The 26,490-nt window shown below is 40.5% G+C and overlaps 2 long non-coding RNA genes across 2 annotated transcripts in view; one reads left to right on the top strand and one right to left on the bottom strand.

Annotated features, from left to right (window-relative positions):
- Window positions 1-23,974, top strand: part of LOC146545388 (uncharacterized) — a 28,805-nt gene extending 4,831 nt beyond the window's left edge. Inside the window, exons 2-3 of the long non-coding RNA XR_014885296.1 lie at window positions 22,666-22,808; window positions 23,455-23,974. This is a non-coding gene — a long non-coding RNA (uncharacterized LOC146545388). The remainder of the gene's footprint in view (window positions 1-22,665; window positions 22,809-23,454) is intronic.
- LOC104912306 (uncharacterized) lies at window positions 9,378-18,510 on the bottom strand. Its single transcript, XR_004161034.2, has 3 exons — window positions 18,458-18,510; window positions 11,151-11,346; window positions 9,378-10,184 (listed from the first exon to the last, which is right to left on the bottom strand). It is a non-coding gene; the product is annotated as an uncharacterized LOC104912306 (long non-coding RNA).
- Window positions 23,975-26,490: the final 2,516 nt, after the last annotated feature.

Here is a 26,490-nt window from a genome sequence, read left to right on the forward strand (position 1 = left end):
CTGCAATAACATTAGATTTCGCTTGAAAGTGATGCGCTGAGATATGCCACATTTTAAATATTTGAAAATGGTTTGACTTCCAGTTTAACTCAGCTATCTCTGACTTTTTGAGTATGTTCCTCTGCTAAAAATGGGGTGGGGAGAGAGGAACAGTTCAACTGTGAGCTATTCTTCAGAAAACTGGATGTTTTGCCATCCCACCAATGTCATCTGGCATTAATTAACATAGCATGTTGCTAATTACATTGTCAGCATACAGCCACTAAATTCAAATACAAAGAGAATTGTTAAAATGTCCCAATTTAACTCTGGTATTTCTTTTAAAGCATCATTCTTCAAGTTTTGTGTGTATATGGGATATCATCCAAACCCAATGAAGTTAATGGGCTTTCTTCAGATTTGGCCCAAAAACATTTGGAAAAATCAGCGGTGTGTCCAAACTGCCTCTCTAAATCAAGCAATTAGGTACTTAGCTCCTATTGTTGGTGCAGCACAGCACGCAAGACACCCTGATATGCAGCTCTGCAGAGCTGATATGTCTCCCATGGGACTGAAGGCTACATCTGAAGGGGAAGGAGAGCATTGGACACAGTACGAGTTCACCATCCCTTTGTGCCCGTGCCAAATAGAAGCTGACTGGAGAAATCAAGTAGTGGAGGGAAAATGGCACGTTGCAATTAAAATACAGCTAACTCACATGAGTGGCACCTGAACTGAGCCATGAATTGCGACATGAAAGCTGAAGCCAGCTTTCCAAAACCTCTGTGTGTGCTGCCAGCACACTTGCATGTTGCTGCAATCTGTGTCTTCTGTGTTATGTGAGGGTTGGCTGCTCGGTGATGCTCTGCTGATGAATTTTGTGATTCCTTCTTCAGCTGGGGAGATCTTGGGAGAAAGATGAGTGCCTGAGCAGATCCTGTACTTTGCCCAGAGCTAAACAGTGTCAGCAAAATCCCTCCTGCTTAAAGCACTGTGCCAGCGGTGAGGGGGATTCTACATGTGTGGCTGAGCCAGGGTAGGAGCCACACTGGAGCCAAACACTGGATTAATCCTGCCTTTTAACAGCAGTCCTCAGCAGCTCTCAGGAAATGGCAGTTCTGTCACCTGCATATGTCTGGCTCTGTGTGTTAGCTTCTCCTTCCCTTCAGCATCGCTGGCCTTCACTCACTGGTCTTCACACACATCCCTGAGTATTATTAAAATCTTTGAGACCTAGCTGATTTCTAGCTCACCAAGGGTTTTGTTTCTCTGGAGTGTGGTAAAACTATACATCTCCTTGAGATAATCAGAAACACATGGAAAAATATTAAAATGTTGCATAAAGAAAAAAAGAATGAATTTCTTTCTTTCCAGCTACTCTTTTTTCTGCAGACTTTTTACTTCAGGAAAAAAAAATGTTGTCAGGACTTTGAAAATTACATCCCCTTTTCCACACCAATGGTCTTTTGCCTGTTTTGCTTAGACCTCTAGGTTGGACGTGTTGCTACAGCTCAGGACAGTGCATGAGGACCTAATGTATCTTTTTTAAAGAAGTTGAAAGCATTCCAGCGTAAGTAGCTGTTCACATATGTCTTGGACAGGATGTATTTCCCCATCTCCCCTGGGAAAATGAAAGCAGAATCCCAGGGCAAGCTTTCATCACAAACTGCTTCATTTGGGAGGTGGCTGAGTCAAGGTATGAGCCAGCCCAGGAGACCTAGTTGCTGGAAAAGCCAGAAAACCTGCACACAGCAAGGTGTGTGCAGGTCCTGCGTGAGTGGCACACATATGCAGCTCTTTGGCTAGAACATGGCCCATCAGTTGGGTTGTCCAAATGATGGCAGCATCGAATCCCTGTGACTTCAGTGTTCACGCACACCAGTGCCAAAATCTGTGTGGTCACAGTGCATTTACCACACCACTAAATCACAGTGATGGGATTTTATGTGGGGAGAGAAGCAAGCATCATCTACGTTTCCAGACACAGGGCCCTTAAAACAGAGCCTGCTTGTACTCTTAGTAGATTATCCTGTAAACCAAAACCAAGTCTGAATATACTAATTTTTGTGCTCTCACTTGGTAGAAAGTATACTACATGGGACAAGTCCTGTGGCCAGACCCTCCAGCAGCATGATGAGATATGGTACAAGCAGGGTGATACCAGCATGTCTCCTGGTAGCAAGTTCTCCTTTAGTGCAGCAGCAGCAACAGCACGGCTTCCCACATACAGCTTCTACCCCTTGCCTCACCATCCTGCTCCGCTGTCTTTGCACAACACCTACAGCCAGACCAATTACACTTATCTTAGTGTATGTATTTTACAGCAACCTGCAAAACAATTATTTGATCTCAGTTTAGGCCTTTAGTTGCTACTATAATACAAGTGATAATACACAAATAAACACAGAAAGAAGTAGCATGTATCTGCAGCAGCAGCAGCACAGATAACTGTTTCCTCACACCTTGACACACTCCAATGCTAGAATTGCATTTTCAGGAAAGGTCACCATCATGGAGATAATAGGTTCTGCTTTGCTGCACTGTAACTCAGTTGTCATCCCATTTCATTTCAGAAGATTCCACTGTACATTTATTTATCAGCTCACACACTCAGAATTGATCAGGAACAGCTGCGTTTGTTCCAGACATGAACTGGAATAAATCACAGCAAAATTGTCTAACGCCAGTTAGTAGAGTCCAGCAGCAGTATGCAGCCCTAGGAGATGCACCTATAACCGCTGCAAGAATGTGAATGCATGCTGAAGGGTAGTGCATATACTCAGAGATGGTCCTAAAAATATAAAGGAAACTTCTGTTTAACCACGACTGTGGGATTTTTAGGATCACTTGCTTTTGCAGAGGCAGTTAAATAGATCCTGACATAGAGTACCAAGGAAGGAAATGTACATGTTTATTTTGGAGTGTTTGGGTCATTGGATAGAAAGCTTATAGGAAAATGGAAAACATGCAGCAGTAATTCATTTCTAAAGGGAAGGAGGAGAAAAGTCAAGGAAATTCCCTCGCAGTCTGCTTGGAGCCAGGTTTTCAGCTGGTGTAAATCTGCAGTCTAGGTTAAAATTATTGGAAGCAGTTCATGTCCTGCATCGACAGAAAGCAATCCTGCAGCGATGAGTTCCACTGGTTGGTGCTTTGAGGCCCTAAGAAGGGCCAGCATTATAGAACCCTGCTACAGGCCAGTGTCCTGCCAGAGTCCTGCAAGGCCAGGGTATCATCCCAGGGTCAGATCCAGATCAGATCTGTGGCAGTAGAGCCAGGGAGCAGCCCCAGTCCCTTGCTATGTGCCACTGGGTCTCAGCCTCTTTCTCTCCTCCCACCACCCTGGTGAGTCTCTCCCACATCGCATTAAAATAAAATTTGAGCTTTGCAACAGAGATGCCAGTTCATTTGGCCTTAGATACCAATTCTCAACATCTTTACAGGTAGAAAGCATATTCTTCACAACCTCCTCAATATGTTTATATTATCAACTCTTAATTTTTTAAATATATATTATTGAATTTGATGCATTAAGACCTTAACGCAGGTTGCCCCTTTTCTCTGGGGATTTCACAAATAAATCACTGACATGCAGTGCAAATTGTCAGAGCCATGGACACACTATACAGTAGAAAGGCACTGGATAACCTTTTGCACTAGAATGCTATTTTTAAGTGCTTTAATAAAGAGCACTATTGTTGTTTGAAAATATATTGCTATGGTGAAAGGAGTTGATGACTTGCGCATGATGTATCACACCCCGATGAATTTCTTCACAGAAAAGTTAAAAATCCCAAGCAGTAACCACGCACACAAAATTGTTAAGGACACTCTGTGAGTTGAAGCTCTCTCCTCTTTGTCTGGGAATTTAGACCTTTTTTAATTCCCTTTGTGTAATGAAGCAGCAATATAAAAGCCAGGCATAATGATCCAGGCACTTTTCCACACTATGGGGTCAGCCCCGGGGAAGGATTCCTCCCAGTCAAAGGCTGGGATGGAGGCAAGAAAGGGGTGTTGGATGTGCCTGAGCAGCTGCTCTGGGTTTTGGGAGCACCCTGAAAAGAAAGGATGCCAAAGCATCGGTTTCTTGGGGCAAGTAGTGTTTGTGCAAGGGGGAATTGACTGCATGCTGTTTTTAGCCACTCTTGTGGTAATCAGCAAGTGTCTGTACGTACTTTAAATAGACACATTACCCTAAGGAAATACCCAAGTCAGCACCTCTGTATCCTGCTCTCAGAGAGGAAACCTGACCTACAAAGCATCAAAATTTGCTGCTGCTTGGGGAAGGGGCCAAAATATTTCAACTAACACTGCTGCTTGCTTTTCTTGGAGAGATGTGGCCATCACACTCAGTTCTGTTCTCACAAGTGTCAGTTTTCTAGTGGAGTGATTGCAGTTACTTAGAGGAATTGCTCCATAATCACAAGAGTAGCAATGAGAGAAGAGCCCAGCTTCAAGCACCTGCTTCCTAAGAAAAGCAAGAAGGCTGTGATCCAATAATTGATTAGATTCTACCTTACTCATTTTTCTTCTCACTAATTTCTGTTGAAAATATATATTTCCAAATATTTATCCCACAAAGTTAGTGCTCTTTTGTCTAATATGCAACTTTTACCACATGAATCATTTAAAACTGGACAAGACAAACCACCAGAGACCGTGTTGAGCAAAATGAAGACAAAGTTACAGCTGATCAGGAAAACAGACAAGACAGTCTTCTCCCTTTCTCAATGTCTATAGAAGTCAGTTTTGCACTGGAGATTTTAAACAGCCGTGGTGCTTGGGACAGTAATTCTAAAAGGAGCTTCACTGAAATACTTCTCTCTAAAGAGGTCCTCGTAACCAGGTGACGCTTGGAAAAATGTGACTTCCAAAATAGTATTTAAGTACATATATAGAAGAGAGAAGGGGAAAAAAAAAAAAAAAAAGGCACGGAAAAGGCATTTTGGACTATAGCAACAGACATATCCATTAAAACTGAATTTTGTTATCTCAGTGTAGTCAGGAACCTAACAGTTATGAACAAGAAGCAGACAGCTTAGCACACTAGATATTTTGTACAGTGTTTTACATCAGAATCTAGTTTTATAAACTAACATAAATATACTGAAGTCAATTAAGCTACTCAGGAATGATCCTATTATAAGTGAGATCAGAAGTAACTGTAAAAGCATATTATTTCTTAAAACTTCATTAACATCAGATTCAGTGGGAGAAATGTTTTTTTTCTTCCCTAACACCTTTCCTTTATTATTTGTCAGACATTGTTCAGACTTAGCTGAAAAATCCACCATTTATAAAAATGTATTTTTTGGAGGAAATGCAATAAATACACCAAAGTACGCAAGGAAACAAATACACTTAAAGTTTTTTGTAAGAGTAAGTCCAGGGAAATCAGCTTTACAAACATACACATCAGCCTCTCACGTGTTAGAGTGGGAATTCCTTACATTTCCCTCCTTCCATAAAGCCCATCTTTATCCCAAATTTGCCTTTTGAATTGTTAATTCGCATTCTCAGTTTTCAAAGACATCTAAGTGATTCCTTGGACTTAGCTGACATCCCACTTCATTCATGTAGCCCCAAGTCAGAGGGATAGGCATTTCTGGAGCAGTTCCTTGTCAGCGGACCTTTCCCGAATAGGTCAAAGGATGAAAAGTATCATTGTTAAGAAGCAAACGTGAATCACTGGGCTTGTCACCCTGTCAGCTCTTGATTTTGCTGCATTCACGCTCACATGCGGCATGAGGACTGAGCATGACTGAGCTGTGGCCAAATCACCCTTCTGGCTTTGTCTTAAGTCTGTCCAGATGGCAGGCATCCCTGCTCCTCTCAGAGGCAAGATCTCACTTCAGTGAGAGGCCAGGGCTTCTGACTTGCATCTCCTGCTGAGCTCTGAGCTCTGCAGCAGCCAGTATTGCCAATTGTGGAGATGGAAGCATGTGGTTACTGATAAAGATGCTCTCAATCTTCTGCAGGAAGGCTGAACCATACCAGGAGTGGGGACCAATGTGGCACTTGCCCCCAGGCCCTACTTGTGAGGAGACAGATTAGCTTATGGGCATGCTTAAGAAATGTTATCACACGCAGTTTGCATCCATCTGGATGCAAGCAGTGTCAAAACTGGAGAAGGGAGAGTTGCCCTATGCTGTGTAGATGTAGCATACATGTTTCTGACATGACACTGTGCAGGCTTCTGCTTTATTTGGCCTGTCTGGAAGATACAGTCTATGGCTAGTGATATTAAAGGAGCAGAGACTGCACAGCTTTATGGAGAACGTAGCTAAAGAGTTAATGAAATCCTCAAAAGTTTTCTTTTTCTTGTTGGAACTACCCCACTCATGACTGGCATGAGCTTTCTCCCACCTACTGCAGGCACCATAGATGTGTTTGAAAGCCTTATTCACAATGACTGAGAAGTCACACTGATGAGTGCTCCTAAGCACACTGTCAGTACAAGATTCTGAGATTCCCTATGGCCTTGTTTAAGTTTCCAAATTATGTTTTAAGAGGCTAGATAATTTTGGTGGCATTCTCCATGTGATTTTTTGTGTACAGGGAGTGGCTACTCACATTCTCAGATCAGCCCCAAAATAACAATCTAAATTCATTTACACTATCTCTTCCCAGTAAGTCACGTGTGCAGGTTAGCAGCCCTCTATAAACATTAGTTCTATAAGCCACTGATGAGCACAAGCAACGTGAACCCCATGGTTTGACCTCCCTGCTTTTGCAGAGGGAGGCCAGCCTGACCTCTCACATAGCATAGAACAAAGCTTGCCCAGGCGCTTCTGCAGCAGGCTCAGAGCTCATCTGTGAGGTTTCACATGCCTGTGAAAGCATCACCTACTAGTGATGCTAAATCTTTCTTCATGTCATGTATCGACTTAAGCTTCGTGGTACAAAAGGATAAAGATGCTGAAGCAAATACATCTCTGTAGGAGATGTACTTCTGCTCTTTCCACAGCGTGCTTGCCAGGGAGGGCTCACCTGCCACCAATGCTGCTAGTGTAAGGAGCATGAGAAGAATGATCTACTTAACCAGGGCACGTGGATGGGGCAAGGGGAAGAGTGAAAGCTTGATGATGTGAAAGGTGGATATAGCAATGTATCGACATAAGAGCCGACAGATCATTTTCTATCAGGAAGACAAACACAGAAGCACAGCTCTGCTTTTTGTCAAGAGCAGTTCTTCACAAACAAGGAATGTCACTTAGCGGCCTTTAAAGAATTCTTCTGAAATGCCTATAAAGCATCTCTGCTAGTAAAGCTTACAAATCTGTTTGAGACCCAGGAATGGAAGATGATATAGGACTGCAAAATGTCATTGTGCGAATAGTATAGTTCACCAAAAATAAGATCCTGAAAACTGTTACCCCTGTCCTCACCCTACAATTATGGAGAGCGAATGACTGTGGAGCACGGTGTTTAGGACACCATGGAATACATTTGGCTTCCAGGCAGTTCTCAGAGCACCTTGACATACATAATTAGCAAGGATGCTGATGTTTGTTTAGGACTCGTGGCTGTGAAAAAAACAGAACAAAGAGATTTTTGGGGGGTGGGCAATAATCAAGGCAGTAAAATCATTTCTCTCTTCTCTTTTGCTTTTTCTCCTAGAAACAAATCAACCCCCATCTCTACCCAGTTAGTTCACTTAACTCATGCTTTCTTGACAGCTAAAGCATGTAATGCAAGATTATTTTCTTATGTTCCTTCTCGCTCTCTACTCTTCCATTTCATTCTTGCTGTATCACCTTAAAGCTAGAAGATCTCTTACCATTTCAAACAGATTTCAAGAGCCTACAGTCAGTCTGACAGAAGGCAGCAGAGAATGAGCTTAGCTTGCTTTTTTTCCTCAATAGCTCTCTTTGAGATAAAAATTCCCCTTTGCCACATAGATTCCTAAATGAAAGAGTGATTTCTGACTTGCTTTCACAAGTCTTTCGATTTTCTTTTTCAGCTTGTATGTCTTATATATGTTCTGCTCCTGCTCCTTATAGACCAGTATTATCTTATGTCACTCTTGTATTTTCATCAAAATTTTCTTTTTAACAGAGAAACGCTCCTTAGAAATAGTTAATATCTAAGTTTCCCCAAGCTTAGAGAGTGAAATCAGTCTGAAATTTCATTTGTCTATGAAGCTCAAATAAATATTTTTTCCAGTTTTAAAAAAGCTTAAAATTAACTTTACTCCTTAAAAAGATACGGTCATATTTGCGCATGAACTTCGCAGTTTATGTCCATCTTTTAAACTTTAATTACAAAAATACTCATTGACTGAAGGCAGAGAAAGAATTACTATCACAGTACAATCAGAAATAGAGGTTGTGTATATATATGTGAACAAACAATATAGTTAGAGTGCATTACAGAAATCTAATTCAGCTGACTTGATTTGAGTCTATTCTGTCCTGCAGTTTGTTTGCTTTAAGGAGAAACAAGATAAAGGCTGGCTAGGTGAGTACAAATGTGTCTCACATACATTCACGTGCAGGAACCAGTTAGTAAAATCCTATTCAAAAGCCGTATTGTGCAAGAGATTGTATAGAGACAAACAGAATTCCTGTGTGATGACACATTAAAAGCAAAAGGGAAGAAAAATCAATTTTTACAGAGGTAAATCTTAACATAGAGCACAGTAATGTCAGTGCTGAGTCTTTCCATTGACTTCCCTTGCTTTCAGACCATATCTGTCCATACACATGTATGTGTGCACACATACATAAAAAAAAAAAACGTTCCGCCTACATTTACATTTAACTTAGATGCAGGTCTTGGAGTGACTGTGCATATTAGAGTACAAGATCACACTGAAATAGGAATCCAGGCTTTACTTGGCAATGAAATCAATACCTACATTGTTTAATTGCCGCCATTCTCTTCACATATGTGTGCTTCCAACAGTTGTACTATGACAGAAGCAGGTAATGAGGGAAGATCTGTCTTGAGCAGTAGCAAAGGAGACTAGAAATAAGGTATTTTTATAGAACAAAACAGGCGTGCATTTTCATTTAAACAAGCTGTTCTATTAAAGGAGAAGGTACACAAATCCTACATTGAAAGCATGAGCTACAATGGATAAACGTAGCAAAGCAGAGTTTTAGCTGTGTGGGGGCAGGGGAAGAATGCATCTTTTCTTTAGCAACATTTCAAGAACGGTTTCTGACAAATTTTTGAAATATTTTGTGTGGCATTTAACGATGTCACATCAGAAGTCCCTCCTCAACCCTTAACAGATGCTATTGTCTTTATCCAATATGCTTTTTCAAAGCATACTTCTTCACTGCTAAACTTGTTATAATGAAAATGTGGCAAACAAATAGCTCAGATGCTTGATGAAAGAAGCCAGTGTTACAAATTCTAATGCTTGAAGGACAGTTTTCAAACACAAGCTCAAGAAAGTAGTGTGCCCTATCCCCAAACACAAAAATTGACCCAAATGGGTGTGTTTATGTCAATATGAACTGCCAGACACCAAATTATATGCTTAGATTTAGCTCTTTCTTGTGAACGCTGACGCCCTATTTGTCCTCTAGCCTATTATGTAGGAGGCTGGCTCCTACATAAAATAATGGTACCTTTTACCTAAATCCTACTTCTTAGACTATTCCAAGCTTTTCCCAGACTAACAAGAGTAATATTAAACTCAAAATCCTGTCGAAACTTCAGCTAGCAAATGCATTCTCTCTGCTTAGCCTACTTAATTTAAATTATTAAATAAAACACAAACAAATCTGTGCAGCAGTTTTTACATTGCAGTTTTTTTTTTACAAAGCTCATACAACGTAAATGTATAGAGTCTGTCAAAATGTGCTCTATTTCAGACACAGACACAAAAGGGAGTAAAAATTTGCACAGAGCATAGTGCACATCAATGGTTTTGAAATCTCTTTGTGTGAGGGGACTTTTATAAATGACATATAGAACTGCTTTTTGCTCATTTCAAGGCATTTTTTCTTTTGGTTTACTGTCAAATTAATGTAAGTGGTTATGCTACTGTTGTTCATACGTACAAATTGGGGTATGAATAAATAAGGTAGACTGTTTATACTTTCATTTTCAAATTGTATGTTTTACCCGTACTGAAAACGCATAACTTGGAGGTTGAATCCACAACAGAGGAGTCACTATAAAGGAAGGATGCACATGGTTAACTGGTTCTGGTTATATAACATCTTGCTTGCAGATATTTCCTTTTGCAGACTCTAATGGGAGATGAGGCTAGATCAATGTTTCAGTTTATCTAAACCACCAGAGTTTACAAAGGAGAAAAAGAGTGGGTGGGAGGAGAAGAAAAGGGAGGGGAGGCCGGGGGAAAAATAAAGCAAGAACATTTCAGTTATTGTCTATCTATGTTCTAAATAAAGGATTCTCTGATATACTGATACATAATTCATGCTAGCAATTTCATACCTTGGAAATACTTTGCACAGACCTGATGATGTTATGCTTATTTTTCCTCCACCTCCTTTAATAAACAGTGCCATCAGTTGATTTTCCTCTCTTACCCTGAGTCATTTCCTCTTCCGTAGCTTCAAGCTCTTTTAGCCTACAAATGACACTAACCACCTCTCCACCATGGGAGTCCTGCAAGTCCCTCTCAACAGCAGCCAGCTCACAGCAATTACTTGTTACTGTTTGGGGAATCTATTGTGACACTTGCCAGGGTGTGAATTTAGTTACTGTGGTCTAAGTGCCCATGTGAATGCTCATACTCTGTAGTGAAAGGGCCTTTTTGTGGTTCCCAAGCAGCCTATGGTAAAACCACATGGACTCATCTACGTGAAAAAAATAGTACAGAGTAGCTATTCCTTGCTACATATATGGAGATTATTATTCCAACTCTACACTTCTGAATTAAATACTGTGTATTTTTATAAAACATACAAACAAACCCTACTTTCTGTTATCTCTTCCATGCTACCAACTGCCAGCAACTTCATCTGGCTTCATAAAATATGATCTTCCCTGATTTCCCTATTTTTTTCACACACATTTCAAAATGCCTTTTATGAGTGACGTTTTATAGACTTTACTGTAATATCACAAATAAAACACAGCTTTTTTTAGCCAAATTAATGCTGGTGAGATGTTGCTATGGAAATTATTAAAATACAAACAGCTTTAATCTGCAACCATTGTGATGGGGGAAAAAAAAGACAAATACTTACATCCTTTGCAGCTCTGAAAATCAACCAACCGACCAATCAGCAGGACTCTTGAAGAGAGCTACTGCAAATACACTTTTTCTTCTGATGTGTTCCTTTTATTCTCCTAGAGTCCCATCTGGGCACACTTTGTAGGAAGTGCAAACTAAGCCAAGTTTTCTGCAGTTCTCATGAGGCAGCAGGATTTCAGCAGGCAGAACTGGAGGAGTCAAGCAGGCAGAGTCAGTGCACAATTAGGGAGAGATAGGTGCTTCTAGGGTGCGTCCTGAGGAAGGGCTTTGGGCTTTGGAAGGAGCAGAGTGTGCTGGTGGGAAATGGGCTTTGGATGGATAGTGGGGATGCTTGGAGACCAAAATTGTATTTGCATGGATTAAACAGAAATTTCCAGTTAGACAAGTCACAAAGAATTATTTAATGCTACTATCCTATCAATTATCTTTAGCTTCCATATCTTCATTTGTATTGTTAGAAATACGGTAGATCACTTCAAAACTCTGCCCTAATTGCTTGTGGGGCTCATAACAGATTTCAAAGGACTTGCTGCAGCAGGACCCAGGAGTGGCTGCAGGGGTGCTGGGCCTCCCCAGGAGCTGCTACAGCCACGTACCCATGCACAAAGAAACTCATTAATAAATTCATTGACTTCTGGATTGAGAGCTGAACGTGAGCCAGAATAGCACATGGAGCATATGAGGTATGGTAAGAACAGCTTTATGTGCTGGCAAAGCTCCACCATGTTGATGTGCTCTCCAGGAGTCCCAGAAACCTAGAGAGTTAAATCTTTGTCCAATGGGGCTAGAATTTTATTTCCAAAAATAAAATAATAATTAAAAAAAGTAATAATATGAACTCCTGAACAACAAGTTAAATGCTGCTGGTGCTGCAATTGCTCAGGAGTCCACTTAGTCACCACTGTTTTTGGCAACATCATCATGACTTAGTTTTCATTATTTCGCTTAAAGCATGGAAGACCTTTTGAGAAAATAAATGAATGATAAGTTGCCTTGAGTTGTTTTTAGGTTGCAAAGGTTTATCTTTTAACAACATGAGTTATTACCTATTTTTAAAAAGCATTTGTTTTTATACCTGGCTTTTATATACAGCATTTCAAGAGTTGGGTGGGAAGAGGGAGAATAACAGACGTTTTATCCTGAAATATAGAGGAATTATGTGAATCTTGGCTTAAGGATGTTCGAGTTAATTTCTACTTAGACGATAAATCTATTTTTCATGGATTTGTAACTTGGCTATAAAAGCATGTTTGAAGACTTGAATCCTGGCAGCTAAAGGTTTCAGGTCAGGAGAATATTTTTGGCAATATTTTATTTAAAAAAAAAAAAAGAAAAACATAGAAGGTTGTTTTTAAGTTTAGAAAGTTAAAGAGAGAGTTTAAAAAAGCATGGGTTGGGTCACAATTTGACACCGATGTTTTGCTGTTGTTTTTTTTCCTCTTACAGGAAAACAACAAAATCTCCATCCAATCTGCTTCTAGCTTGACAGATAATGAAAAACATTTTGGATTTATCCTTTCCAAATTGCCCACAGCCTATTTCATATTCAAGAATAAAGAATCCATCTCAGCTGATAATTCTTAAACATTGAACTCAAAGTACCATTGTGAAAATTAATGGCTATGTTAAATGAGCAGATATTCAACTCATATATAATTCATTGTAAATTCAGGAATGGAAAGAAAACTACATCAATTAGGACACGCAGAAGTTGTGGACAGTAAATGTATATTACACTATCTCCCTCAAAACACATGACTAATCTAATAATACCGGAGCAGTAAAGCAATTAAATAAATTAATACATCAGGAGGAATGAAGAACCAGTGACAGGACGGCAGTGAATTCAGCATGCCACGTACAAAAAGCATTGGGACAACTTCGGTTAAGCATACCAGGGCAAACACTTTGCCACAAAATCTTTGGTTTACAGTTTCATTTAACCTCAAAATTACAGAGGGGCTGAGTAATCCTGCCAGGATTTGAATTAGTGGTTCCAGGGAGACTAGAAGCTAAGCCACAGGTAGAACTAAGGAGAGTGGTTAGAAAAGGTGTGGAGCAGGGAGAGCAAACAGGAATATCCATTTCTGGACCTTAACTTACACCCTCTTGTTTGCTCCTCCTGCACAATCACCTTTCTGTTACTGAGAGTCCCTTTAATGCAGTTGGCCAAATTCAGCACTGCCTCCTACCACTAGCCTCTTTGTGTTGTACCTGCAGGGCAAAGGGCTGTCCTAAAGGAGAAGCTGGCAATATCTTGACACCAATTCAACTGTGTTGTTGTCAGTGTAAAGATGGTTCATACCACTCGCTCCAAGTGTAGACCAGGAAACTCTTTAGGGTACTGTTTGGGTCAGTTCTGAGGTACTTCTTGCAACAGAACCACCCGTATGAGACAAATTAATCCCAACCTCACAAAGTTCTAAGGGAAGGGAAAAGTTGGCTCTATTTACCTCTTGCAACAGGTTCTACATTCAACTCAGCTTCTCTGAGCAGAAGATCTGGCTAATTAAGGTGGGCAAATCAGCGGTTAAGTGGAACTCTCTCTTTTATGCACTCCAGAGTTTGCTTCTTTGTGTATCTTCAGATATTTTATATCCAGCAGTGACTTCTGTAGGCCCAAATGCTGCCACTAACTTCAATTGTCATCACTGAATCATTTATTATCCTTGAATAAACGTCACTTACAGATTAGCTCTGTAGTAAGTCTCCTTTCTTCATATCAGTAAGTCCATTGAATACTTGGAACAGATTTCTAAGGTCTATTAAGAGTGCTATTGCACATGAAGGCTGTACCAAACCAACAGCTAAAAGAGGAAAGTCTTAGTCTCTGCTTCTCCACCCCTTGCTCCTTCCACCCTCATCTTCCCTTGCTCTCACTTCTCTGTCTCTTTCTCCTAGGCCTGGGTTCCCCCCTCTGTGCTGACACACCCTACTAATGATTTCTGCACATCAGCCCATCCAAGCACACATCCTTTGCGCAGTATGTCACATAGCACACCTCCCATTCAGAACAACAGGCCCTTTCTTCCAGCTTCTGTCCGGTGAAACATCTTAGTCCATACACCTAGCCACAGCCCAAAATAGAGAAAGGAGGGGGACAGCTGGGCCAGCACTGGGCTATGTTTTAATAGGCTGGGTTTCACGTACAACAAAGCTGTGGAAAGCACTTAGGATATTTGCAGCCTGCTAGCAGTTAGCAAGGTAGCTACCCTTAAGGAGGTTGATACATGCATTCAACTTAAAGCAGAAGGTATGATTCTGCTAACATCATTTAGGAGGAGAATTTCACCACTCAGCTATTTCTGTGAGCCTTTGCAGTATTACTGGAGTTTTTTGAGACTGAGCCTAGGTATTATACAGTCTCTCTAGCTGTAGCATTAGAGCACCTCCCAAGTATTTAAAAATAGAAGTCACAGTAACAATCTCCCTTTCTTATTTGGCAGCCAGGAGGAGAAACACTTGGTGTAACTTATACATTTGTTTGCATGTTCGTGGGTGGGAGCAAGTTATTTGTTGATGTGTTTGTGGGAAAAAATAAGTTTGTCTCAGTGAGTTAAAATGATTTTAGCAAAGAAAATGATGACTTCAGTGGCAGTTTTGCACGTATGCATACTGCAACTCAATGAAGTGCCTTGTGTCCCCTTGGATTTGTCTAGAGGGCTAAGGAGTGGTCAAGGCAAACTAGAGCACTTTGTTCTTGTTAATTAGCTGTTGGGGTCTTCACAACATGAAGAATTTTTCCGTCCCCTCATTTCAGCTTCTGGGCAAAGCTCACCACTGCTTCTGAAATGCTTCAGTCCTCTGGAAAGCCTTTTCAAACACTTGAACAGCCCACCCATGTGGCATAGACATCAACTGTTTATTTGCAGAAGCCTCTCTCTAATAGGAAAATGGGCTGCTTCACTCCACACCCTTTGTCAGCCAGAGCAGCTGACTGCCACAGGATGTAGTTCTATCAAGAACCAGGTCCTTGGATGCCAGATGCATGTGCGCATGAAGTATGGCCCTCAGTTCACACATCTATACATTCAGGAAGGACGCACTTCAGACTGAGGTCATCACATCACTGAGAAAGGCAAAGAACATTTTAAATCTTCCCAGGTTATCAATTTATCAAGGATAAAGACCAGAAGGTGCCTGAGCCTGGATAATCTATGGGAAATGATTAAATCACTCTCTGGATAAATTAAAGATCAATATTTAGCGGGGATGGGAAGGATGCAGAACAGAAATGGAAAAATTCAATCCAGTCACCTGATTCCAAACATAAATTGGAGGTGGAGCACATAAAGCTAGAATACCTTCTCAAACTTAGATTCTCATACATGATCTAAAGACATAGAATGTCTTTAGACACTAAGACTGAATGTCCAAATTTTTGATAGCTTGTCAACTAGATGCAGGGAAGAGAGAAAGAGCGAGGGGCATTTGTTTCCTGGATGTGTTCCTAAATAAAGTAGATAACCGTACTTTTCTTTCCTTTCTGTCTCCTATTCAAGGAAAAAAAGAAGGAAATTAAAAAATAATAATAATAAAAATAAACACTGTTTCTTATGTTCTATTGTTATCAGCTAATTTCTTTGCATAAATACAAATTTTAACATGATCTTCCACAATACTTGCATCTTTTTGCTTCTTGAAATTCCAGATTTTCTGAGGAAGTGTCCTTCAACCAAAGCAAACTTTGGCTACAGGCAATCTCATAGCCTTTTGAAAGATGCAAGATATCACGGCAACAGGAGCCTCCCTTGTAATGCATTCCCCCACGGACAGATGATGCAACAGGTGAGCTGGTGCTGCTGAGCTGCCTGATGCCAATTTGCCTCTGTTGTAACATATCCTACTCTGGCTGGATCTTTGTCCCTGTTCCCTCAGTTCTACTCATCTCACCAAACTTCATTTCTGAGGCTTTCTGGTGAGCGCCTGCTTTTCTCACTCCTAGCTTAGAATAGCTTAAGCCTCCCATGATGCCTGGTTTGAATCCAGTCTCTTCAACCACACAACCAGCCAAGGAAGCTAAAGATGTTTTTGTCTATCCCAAATCACGACTTACCAACAAGGAACAAACCTGATCCATCAGCTTCTCTATGGTCATGTGCAATTAGCAACACACAGAGTTAACTGTGGCTTTTCCTCACACCAACAATGCCTCCACGTCTGAATAACTTTCTAAAATTTTCAGAGCCTCATTCATTGACTCCACGCACATTCCAGCATGTTACATGAGGATTTGTCTAGCTGGTCTTAAAGGAAGCAAATCACTTCTCATTTCCCTGTCCTGAATTAGCATTTTCTGCACAAAATCAGAACAGTTATGGCTGGAAAGCAAATCTGAAAATCATCTAGTCCATACATGTCCAACCCACTAGTTTTATGTTTTATTTTTGCCCCCTTTTTGGTTGCTTTAATGAAAAATATATTAAAAAGTAAAATTTTTGTTACTTATATAATTAACTATATTTTATATGTTATATGTAGCCCAAGACAATTCCTCTTTACTCAGTACAGCCCAGGTAAGCCAAACAGTTGGACACTCATGACTTGTTCAGCCCCCTGCTCAAAGCAGGGTCACCCAGGCCAGGCTGCTCAGGACCATGCACAACTGAGTGTTGAATAGCTCCAAGGACAGAGATAGCACCTCTAGTGCAATCTGTTCTCGTGTTTGATCACCCATACAGTAAAAAAGCTTTTTCCTGATTAAAGTAGAAAGTTTGTGCCCATTTTCTCTTGTTTTGTCACTGGATGCTACTTGAAAAGGCCAGTCTCCATTTGCTTTATATCCTGAGAGACCAACGTTTTGGCTTGTCTGGGCTGCATTGAGAGAATAGGAATTGTCTGGGGCTGATGTTTTGGTTGTTGCTGAATGATGGACTGGGCTGGGCTTGCCTGCTTGGTGGGGAAGAGCAAACTCCAAGATGGCATGGCTGCAGGGGTCAGGCCACAGTAGTTGTTCTGGGCAGCCCATGGGTTTGACATGCTTTGCTTTATATCCCTCTGTCAGATATTTATACACACTGACAAAAACCTGTGGAGCCTCCTCAGCCCAGCTCTCAGCTTCTCCTTATATGACAGATGCTCCAATCCCTTAATCATCTTAGTAACCTTTTGCTGGGCTCATTTCCATATTTCCACATCTTGCTCATGTTGAGGATTCTAGAACTGAACCCAGCATGCCAGAAGTCTCTCATCCAGTGCTGAATAAAAAGGATGGAAAACCTCCTTTAATCTGCTTGGAACGTTTTTCCAAGAATGGAGGCTCTTGTCTTCCTTAACACAAGACACATTGCTGGCTGAGAGACAACTTGCTCACCAGTCACAGGTTCTTTTTGGCAAAGCTACTTCCAGCTGATTAGCCCCTAGACTATATTGGTGCATTGTGCTATTCCTCTCAGTTAAAATATTGTGCATGACACATGTGAGGTGCAAGATGGTATCTTCTATTCCTTGAGAAACCAAACCAAATACTTCTTAGGGTAAACAGAAGCATACTTCTTCCTTTGGGAGAATTTCCCAAATGTTTCCTCTGTGTCTGTGCCCTAGGTCCTTGGAAGAATATTGCTTCTTGGAATTGTGTTTTATGCTAGCAAATGTGCACGCTTAAAAAACACAGGAAAAACAAACACCTGTCGTGTTCCCCCTCTGCCAGTGAAGCACTACAGCTCAGCTATCACTGTATTTATCAGGAATAGACTGTGATTCATGCTAACTGGCAAAAAAACATGTCCTAGTTAATTCAACCACAGCCATAAAGATTTCTTCCACAGCTCTGGGCTTCTGGCATTGTTCTGACTATTATGATTAATGCCAACCACTAGAAAACACTTGTACATAGACTCCTGAACTATGAGACATAAACAGGCCAATGGGGATCACTGGAGATATGTTGGAGAGCTCTTGGAATCCCGTGGAATGGTTTTTTAGCTGCTGACACAGTGACAATGTTCCAGTATCCTGATTTTAAGTCTGCCAATCATGCCAGTAGAGTATGTGTTGATGTTAGACCCTTACTTACAATTGCCTTTAACATAATCAGGTAAAAGCAATTAAGAGCATTTATGTGCAAGATCCAAAACCTGTAGTGTGTTGTAAAGGTTTATAAAGGTAGAAATGACAAAGACAGAAAGAAAACCATTTGTCCCAAGACCAAATCCTTAAGTCATCCTCCCCCACATTCATAAGCTGATAAGCTGCAGATCCACTCTTAACCTACTTGATCAGGACTCGATCCCCTCTGCACACTCCTGCCCTTGGACAGTATTTGCAGGCAGAATAACCACACAGGCTCTTTAGCTTTACCTTTTTTTAGATTTTGACTGGAGCCCGACGCAGATTCGTGTCTCGCTCTTCCCCCATCTTGACCCTGTTTTCAGTAAAGATGGATTTCTATTCAAGAACTGGTTTCAAACTTTATTTACTGAAATTGTAACTTTTTTTGTAAATACTAATAATTTGCCATTTGTTGTGTCACAAATGTCCTTGAGAAGGTGTAAAAAGCCCTTTTTACCTGCCAGGTTCAAATGCAACACTCAGCAAGGAGCATTTCCCTACACTTCAGCTTACTTTTCATGTGAATTTGTACCTCAGCAACCACATTTCAGACAGATACCTATCCAGGTCTTCTTCGTGCAGTGCTGACTCTGATTGAGATTGCACACAACAGTAATTCGTTACTTCAAGGAATGATATACATGGGAAGACAAGGGTAGAATGTTGCCTTGACTCTCCCTTCCTTCACAGACCTGCAGTTGCTGGGCAAGATGCAGAACATTTTACTCACTTGAGATTTTTTTTTCCCCTTGAGAATAATAGTAATAGTGGACACTTAAATAGCATTCTTCATTCACAATATGCCTTGCTAGCGTTAATACAATTCGCTAACGTTATTCTCACTCCTCCTGTCACCAAAATTGCATAAAACAGACAAAACGACACTCCAAAGGAAGTGTTAGAGTCAGTGGCACTCAGTCTGAATGCCGCTCCCTCTCTGAAACAAGTGATACAAGACACCCCCCACAAAGTCCTATTATTGCAGCTGCAATTTTGTAAACACCTTTTCTTATAACAGCTTTTGTTCTTTATCATCCAACGCATTGAACAAATAGCTTCTGGGAAAGGAACACACTCGTGTTTACCTTTGCTTTACGTGCCACCATCAGTGCTATCCAAAACCCAGACAGACATGAAACAGGTGCCAGAGTCGCATATTTGAGTCACCATTGGTAAAGGCTGACTCATAATTACAGTGAACACATAGCCTGTTTTCAGGTGTTTGTGCAGAGGTGTAAAAAGCAAATGTCACATTAGAGAGAGGAAGGGAAGTAAGGTTTGACAGTAAAAATAGGTAATGATATTATTTCCAGAACATTTTTTTGAGTTTATTACTCCTAGACTTTACACTAATCAGTTAAGCTTCTCTCTGCACTCCCTGTAGAAATACAGCTGAAAAAATACTTTTAGAGACAGTTTCACAGTCATCCCCAGAAAAAAAAAGACCTTCCATTTAAGCAATAGAGAGGTAAAGTGGAACAAAGACGAACCATATCAACTTAGACTGAAAACAGCTGCTCCAAGGCTATGTAGGTATATGTACGTCTTCAGTATGGAAGGCCAGCTCACATTCAGGCTCTTCTACACAGTCTGCTATGTTTGCTCTCATTATAGAGGATGGTCTCTGTCTTTTCCAGGATACCTTCATGTTTAGAAAGGATTCTCACTTCACTAGGGAACTGGGGGAAAATGAAGTACAATGGGCTTCTCAGAAGGCAAATGAGCATAGAGCTCTTTAATTTCTTCAAGTGCAAAGCTTTCCCTACCTTTGGACTAGCAGCATTTCTCCCCACCCCCTTCCCTTCTTTGTACAACTGGCAGCTGGAACCAGCAGCTGGAGTCCAGCTGCAAAGGTCATCACCACATTAACCCCTGCTGGTCTCGCTTCCTACCCCACAGAGACCTCGAAAAACCTAGGCTAGGGAGGTCTGACTGCAACTCTGTGAATGTGTACCAGATGACTTGAACTACCCAAAACACTGTGAAGAGTATACCTCCCATCACAAGGAGCTCACACTGTACTTTTAACCATAGCAGCACATTGTCCAAGGACTACAGATCACTGTTATTAAATAAAAGAAACACTACTATTCCCATTGTATGGAAATGTAAGGCACAGGAAGCTGTACATAAATATCTCAGACAGACATAAAAATCAGTAATCGAACTGCAAAAAAACAACAAAAACAACAAAACAACAACAACAAAACAGATCACCTGCTCTGACCTCCTGCTGCCTCTGTACTCCTTGCTCATCTCTTCTGGATCTATTATCTCAGACATTTCAGAATTTCGGTTTTGTAAAAGTTGCAGGAGAGAGCCCTGATTACTCAAAAGACAAGAGCAAAAATACTCACACGCCATTCTCATGCCCTCACCAAAGGCATAGTTAGGAGTGTAATGTCTACTCAACACTCCACTGCATACCAGCTAGCTTCCATTAGCTTAACCCTTGAACACTGATCAAAGAACCCGCCAATGAGCAGCAGAACAGTCTCGTTCCCGTGAAGCAACAGCCACTTTCATTCACTATCATTATTACACTAAATCAGTTCCCTAGGAGACAATCTAATCAAGTGATCAGTTCACTCAAAGAGGTTTTATATGGTCCTGTCCAGCAAGAATAGTTCATTGCCAGCCAAGTTCTGGCATGTTTGAAAGATTGAGAAATAACAGATTCCAAGACTAGCAATTCATAAGATTTTTTGGCAGCTAAGGCCCAGGATCCTGCAATCAAAAGTGAGCAAGCAAGCTCCTACACCTACAAGCCACCAGTGACTTCAGTGAAATTTTGTACTGACTAGAGTTCTTGCCCATTTGTTCTCAGCTATTACTCTGGAGCTGGAGATTGCACCTCTTATCCAGGGGCAGTTTTGTAAGGAAACAAGCCACACGGCAGTATTCACATCATTTACAGGTATTCCAGCAGCCATGCAGCCTCACCTAATCATGTCTGGAAACAGGCCAGCTTCTTGACAGCATAGAAGACAACTTTATTGCTTCTCCATATAACGTCTCCCTTGAGAATTACTCTTTCATTTTTCTTTCCCTTTTCTTTAATTTGCAATGTTTTGTGCATTCATCTAACTGTCTCACTGAAATTCCTAATTGCTGGCTTTCATACAGTAGGCTGCTGCATCTACTTATGCTTCCTATTTGAAGGTTATCTGAAGACCACATCAGTCTCCTGTCTTACAACAGCATCTTCACCTTAATTAATATTGTACCAAATAACAGAATAATTTCTGCTGTCATAAAATATCATGTGGAGAAAGAATCCAGCATTTTATGTCCAAGGTTTAAACACATTGTTCCATTTTGTTTTCTGTTCTCCCATCTATCATGGTGATGGGATGGGCAGTGCACATTAATCTGTAGTTAAAATAAAACAAATGAGAAGTTTAAATCTAAACCTGCCGTTGAGTTTGTCCCAAACAGACAACAGTTTAGACCTAAAATGAGCTTAACAGACATATTCAACATTGCCAGCATACAAAGAACTGGAAAGAGTTTGCTTAAGGGCAAGGCTACAGAGCTTGCCTACTTCACCAGCAGTGATGGTCAAAGTTCCACAGCTTTATTAGCTCAGTTCTAGGACAGGATTGTCAACACAGAATAGTGCACTTACTCCAGCTACATCAAGCTATCTTGGAAACATTAGCAGCTTCAGGTGCTAAGCTCTAAGGACTCAGGCACATTCTGTTGAAGTCTCAGTGAAGAGGCTCAGACTTTCATTCATGTAACTTCATATATGAGATCATCCATCTAAATTGGATAAAAAATAGAATTTTGAGTCAAAGTTAGTCCTTACATCATATCCATTTACAACTGCTAATTGTGAAGGCATTAAGTCTTTGTTCAGGTCTGCAATTAAAAATAAAGCCAGTATAGTTACAGGAAAACAAGAGTTTCGGTGTAGATATGTGGAAATAAATCCCCCACTTCTTTCCAGAACAGCTTTCCTTGAAAAAAAAACACTTTTTGCACCATCAGGAAAAGAAGAGTTCATCAGTTCTTCCAGATGACATAATATATGCTGTCAAAAATATTTTTTGTGACCACGAATTGGTTCTACATAGCTCTATAGTGTATCCTGACAGTTCTCTTTGGGTAAGCAGAGTGTCTTTGTGTCCTATGTGGCTCTGGAAATACATACAGTACTCAGTTCTAATGATCCTATGATGATTTCAATGGAGGTAACGCAGTGTGATTCAACATCAGTGCTCCCAAATCAATTTTCCATGGTCTATAATCTTTGCTGCAAACAGCCTGCTTTGTAACTAGGAAAGCAGAAAGCATTTTAATGCCATCAGTTTCACTCTGAATACCTTCATATTAAGCTCAAAGTACTGAAAGGATTTTACATGCTTTGTTTCAAGTTCATATCAGACTCTACATCATGGCACCTCCCTTACTCTAGACCACCATAGTGCCCTCTGATATTTGTCTCTTCACAGGACTGGCCCAGAGTTCAGTATACGTTAGAAGAGCTAGAGGATTATATCTCGAGGAGTAGGCAAACACTCTCCATGCAACCTCTGCCCTGTTCATCTGCTCCGTGTTTGGCACATACCAATGTTGGGAGTAAGGCGGGAGAATGGTAAGCAGCCAACAACTGTTTTTGTTCTCTCTCTCAGCACAGGACTCCAAAGAAAACCATTTCTGCTATGTGAACAGCTTCAAAGACACTGGGGGGGAACAGCGTTGGGGAAGGGTGAAGCGTTCTCTTTGTTTCTCATTTCCACCCCGGAGTCAAATATTCACACTCTTCTTAGTGGCCAAAACTGTAGCAAAGTCTCCATAGGCATTTTCCCAGTGTCCACCCCCAAAAAAACCATGCTAAAGAATGCCACCGGGTGCTAGAAAGACTTTGAAGTCCCCATGAGAGAGCTTTTCTGCCATGTTCTCTCCCTTATTGTGTCCAAATTATTCTTTTAAAAAGACAACAACGAAAGATAGGCCATACTACTGTTTCTATTTAAAACTGAAACACATGAAAAACTGAAGATCAGATCTGCAATAAATAAAAGTATAGACTAGGCTATCTGTATAATGACAAGATAACATGATGAATAAGAGTATTTAATAAAAGAGAGCCATCCTTACAATACTTCAAAACCTCAGTAACACTGTACAACTAAGTTAAAGCAGAAATGTTTTCAGTATTCTAGCAGAATAACCTAAAATAATGACTGTATAAATAATAACAATTAATCAAAATCACTTTCTGTTGATATTTCTCAAAGCCAAGGCAGTATCACATCCCATTGCAGACCATGTTGCAGCATGTCCACTCCAAGCAAATTCTCACCGCCAGTGATGCAACAAAAGACAGCCGTGGTGAGTGAAAATACTGTTGACACCAAGTGATGGAGATTCAGTGGAAGTCTGTTGACAGAAAGAATAGGTCCACCAGTTTTTGATTTCTAGAATTGCTCTGAAAGGAAGAGACCATCTGAATGGCCACCACAGCTACTGAAAAAGAGTTAAACAACAGAAGATGAAAAGTTGAAGATCAGACAAACATTAAATAATCATCTCAGTTTTTTACAAGGTTCTGCTTTATTCTTTAATCCTGGAGTACCAATGCTTGGATATCTGAGGTCCTCAAAAGTGCTCACTGTTTGGATCCTAGTTTCTGATTTGAATTAGCTCTTATTTTGAAACTGTGTTCTCTTATCATAGGCATAAGTACATTTTCAATTTATAATGCCCCACAATGATTAGCCTGGCCTTTTGTTTGTCTGTGTGGATATGGGGAAAGAAGGGGGGGGGGAGAAAGTAATCCTTTCAATTTAGATTTTTTTTTTCCCTTTTAATTAAAAAGGAAAAAAAAAAAAAAACACCTCAGGCAGTTTTTTGCTTCCTAAACTTTGCTATTGTGTTATTTTGGTAATTCCTAAAACAAAAAACAATTCTTTTTTTCTTATTGTTTATTATTCAGTTAACCTTGAATTTAATGGAAACATTTAACTTTTCCAGCACTTTTCCTACATTTGAATGAGCATATCCACTGAATTCAGAAACAGGTCCTTCCCTCACCAAAACTACATTCGATGGATGGATGGATGGATGGATGGATGGATGGATGGATGGATGGATGGTTGGATGGATGGATGGATGGATGAAAGGGAGGGAAGGAGGGAAAGAAGGAGGGAAAGAAGGAGGGAGGGAAAGTCAGCTCTACTCAGCCTGTGATACAAAGTACTGAAGATACTAAAAGTACACTGTTTTACACTACAGATGTGAGAGCCTTTGTGCTAGTAAGTTAGCCTGACAGTGTGAAAGCAGACATTTTCAGCAACGAATTGCATATGGCATCATGAGTTTTATAGAGAAAATGGATATTGGCCAAGACATGGCCTGACATTAAGAAATGAAGCTATTTTTTATTACAATCTTTTACACACAATCCACAGAACAGCATCTTGCCTGTTTCAACAGCTCTCAATTTGATTTTGCAAGTTTCTTTCAGAGGCCAAATCATCCTTATGCACCTTTATGCATTGCCTTCATTTTGCAGTAGTGGAAACTGAGCCATCACAGGTTCGTATCACTTGCCCAAGATGACACAGTAAATCTGCAACAGCCCAGGAATAAAGCCCAAGAAAGTCATAAGCTAATGATAGGAATTGTCAGCATATAATTTTCTTATTACTTCAGTTTGATGAGGGATAACACATTACAGAACCACAGCTGTCCAGCCTTAACTTTTTGTATGTGTGAACTGTTTACTGAAGCAGTTGTTAACGGACTTCACTTACAACATTGTGGTTTCACTTCTGTATTTCTTGTCTATGCATTTTTCTTCCAAGAGCCAGCATTTTTCTTCCAACAATACCTTGTAAAGCTATTGTTTGTTACAGTATGGGAATGGGAAATACAAATATTCTAATATATTCAGTTTATTCAGTTCGTCTCTTTAACAGTCTTTACAGCTTTTTTGTTTGTTTGTTTTATTTTTGTTGTGAGCTTCTGCAAGCACTTGAGATGCCTGGGCACTTCCTTGGTTGTACACACAAACACCTGCAGCAAATGAATTTCAGATTTGATTGTGAGAGAATTCAAGCTCAACGTGTATGCACACAACTCAGCCAGGCAAGAGAAGAGAATCCAACGTATTCAGTTTCACAAATAAGCCATTTCTCTACTCTGCAACAGGTGTTTTTCTTTCTCAGTGTGATATTCCATGCAGGTAGTTTGATGCAGCTTTTGTCTCCTTTGAAGAAGTATCTTTCCCCCGACCATTAACAACATCTCTCGAGGCTAGTATAGGTTTTCACTGGTAGTGTTCTGCAGTTCTGAGAACACTTGGACAAATTAATTCCTGGCAAAGTTCTAACTTGCTTTACAATCAAGCAATTATACCCTAAAAGAAAACAAAAACAAAACAAAAACCAACAAAACAAAACAACCCTATCACTAGTAGCAGTTGTGATACCAGTATAAAAAATCCCACTTTTGATATAATAGCCAAAACCAAGCACATGGTTCCATTTTGGGTTTCTCCAGGAATTATGGGCCACTAATACATTCAGAGCAGTACCAAGAGTGGGGGGTAAAGCTAACCAGCTCTGGGTGAACAGAAGCACAAGATGGAGAAAAGAACTGTCATGGTTTTATGATGTTTGGTTATTGGTATTCCACATCATAACATCATGTAGTGCACTGGGAGTTAAAGAGTTAATGCTCCAGGTACCTGTCCCAGAAGAGAAAAACTACTACATCCTCCAGAGAACTGATCACTGTTCTGTTACCATTTCTGCTCAGTGGGAGAAGATAAATACCATCCACAAAACATTTTCCATCCTTCCCTTTTGACCTCGGCAGTATGTGTGCTCCCTAGATCGCCTCACCTCAGCATTAGAGTAAGGTCTTCAGCTTTCAGACTCTCTCTCTATATATATATTTGATTTATTTGTTTCAATTCTAATTATACTGTATTACAGTGTGTTATCTTGTATCCCAATATCTTATTTAGTAAAATTGTTTGCTTCTCCTCAGATCATTGCTGTTGTTTTGTTTTTGGCCCATCTCTCAACCCTTTTCCCTGTTTCCCTTTTCCAGGGTGTAGATCAGTGGGTCCCTCCACCCTGCTAGTCATGGAACCAGGCTAAACCAGCCTGTAAACCATTGACAAGAACAAAACACAGCAGCTCCCCATTAATTTGAGGAGATCAGTGGGAACCCCTGCAGGCTGCTCCAGTGGTTCTAGGAAGGAAGGCTGCATTGCTCTTGTGCTCCAGAAAGGAGCATTCCTTGCTGAAGTCCTGAATATTCTG

Source organism: Meleagris gallopavo, chromosome 1 (genome assembly GCF_905368555.1).
Source record: "Meleagris gallopavo chromosome 1, MGAL_WU_HG_1.1, whole genome shotgun sequence".
Lineage (NCBI taxonomy): Eukaryota > Metazoa > Chordata > Aves > Galliformes > Phasianidae > Meleagris > Meleagris gallopavo.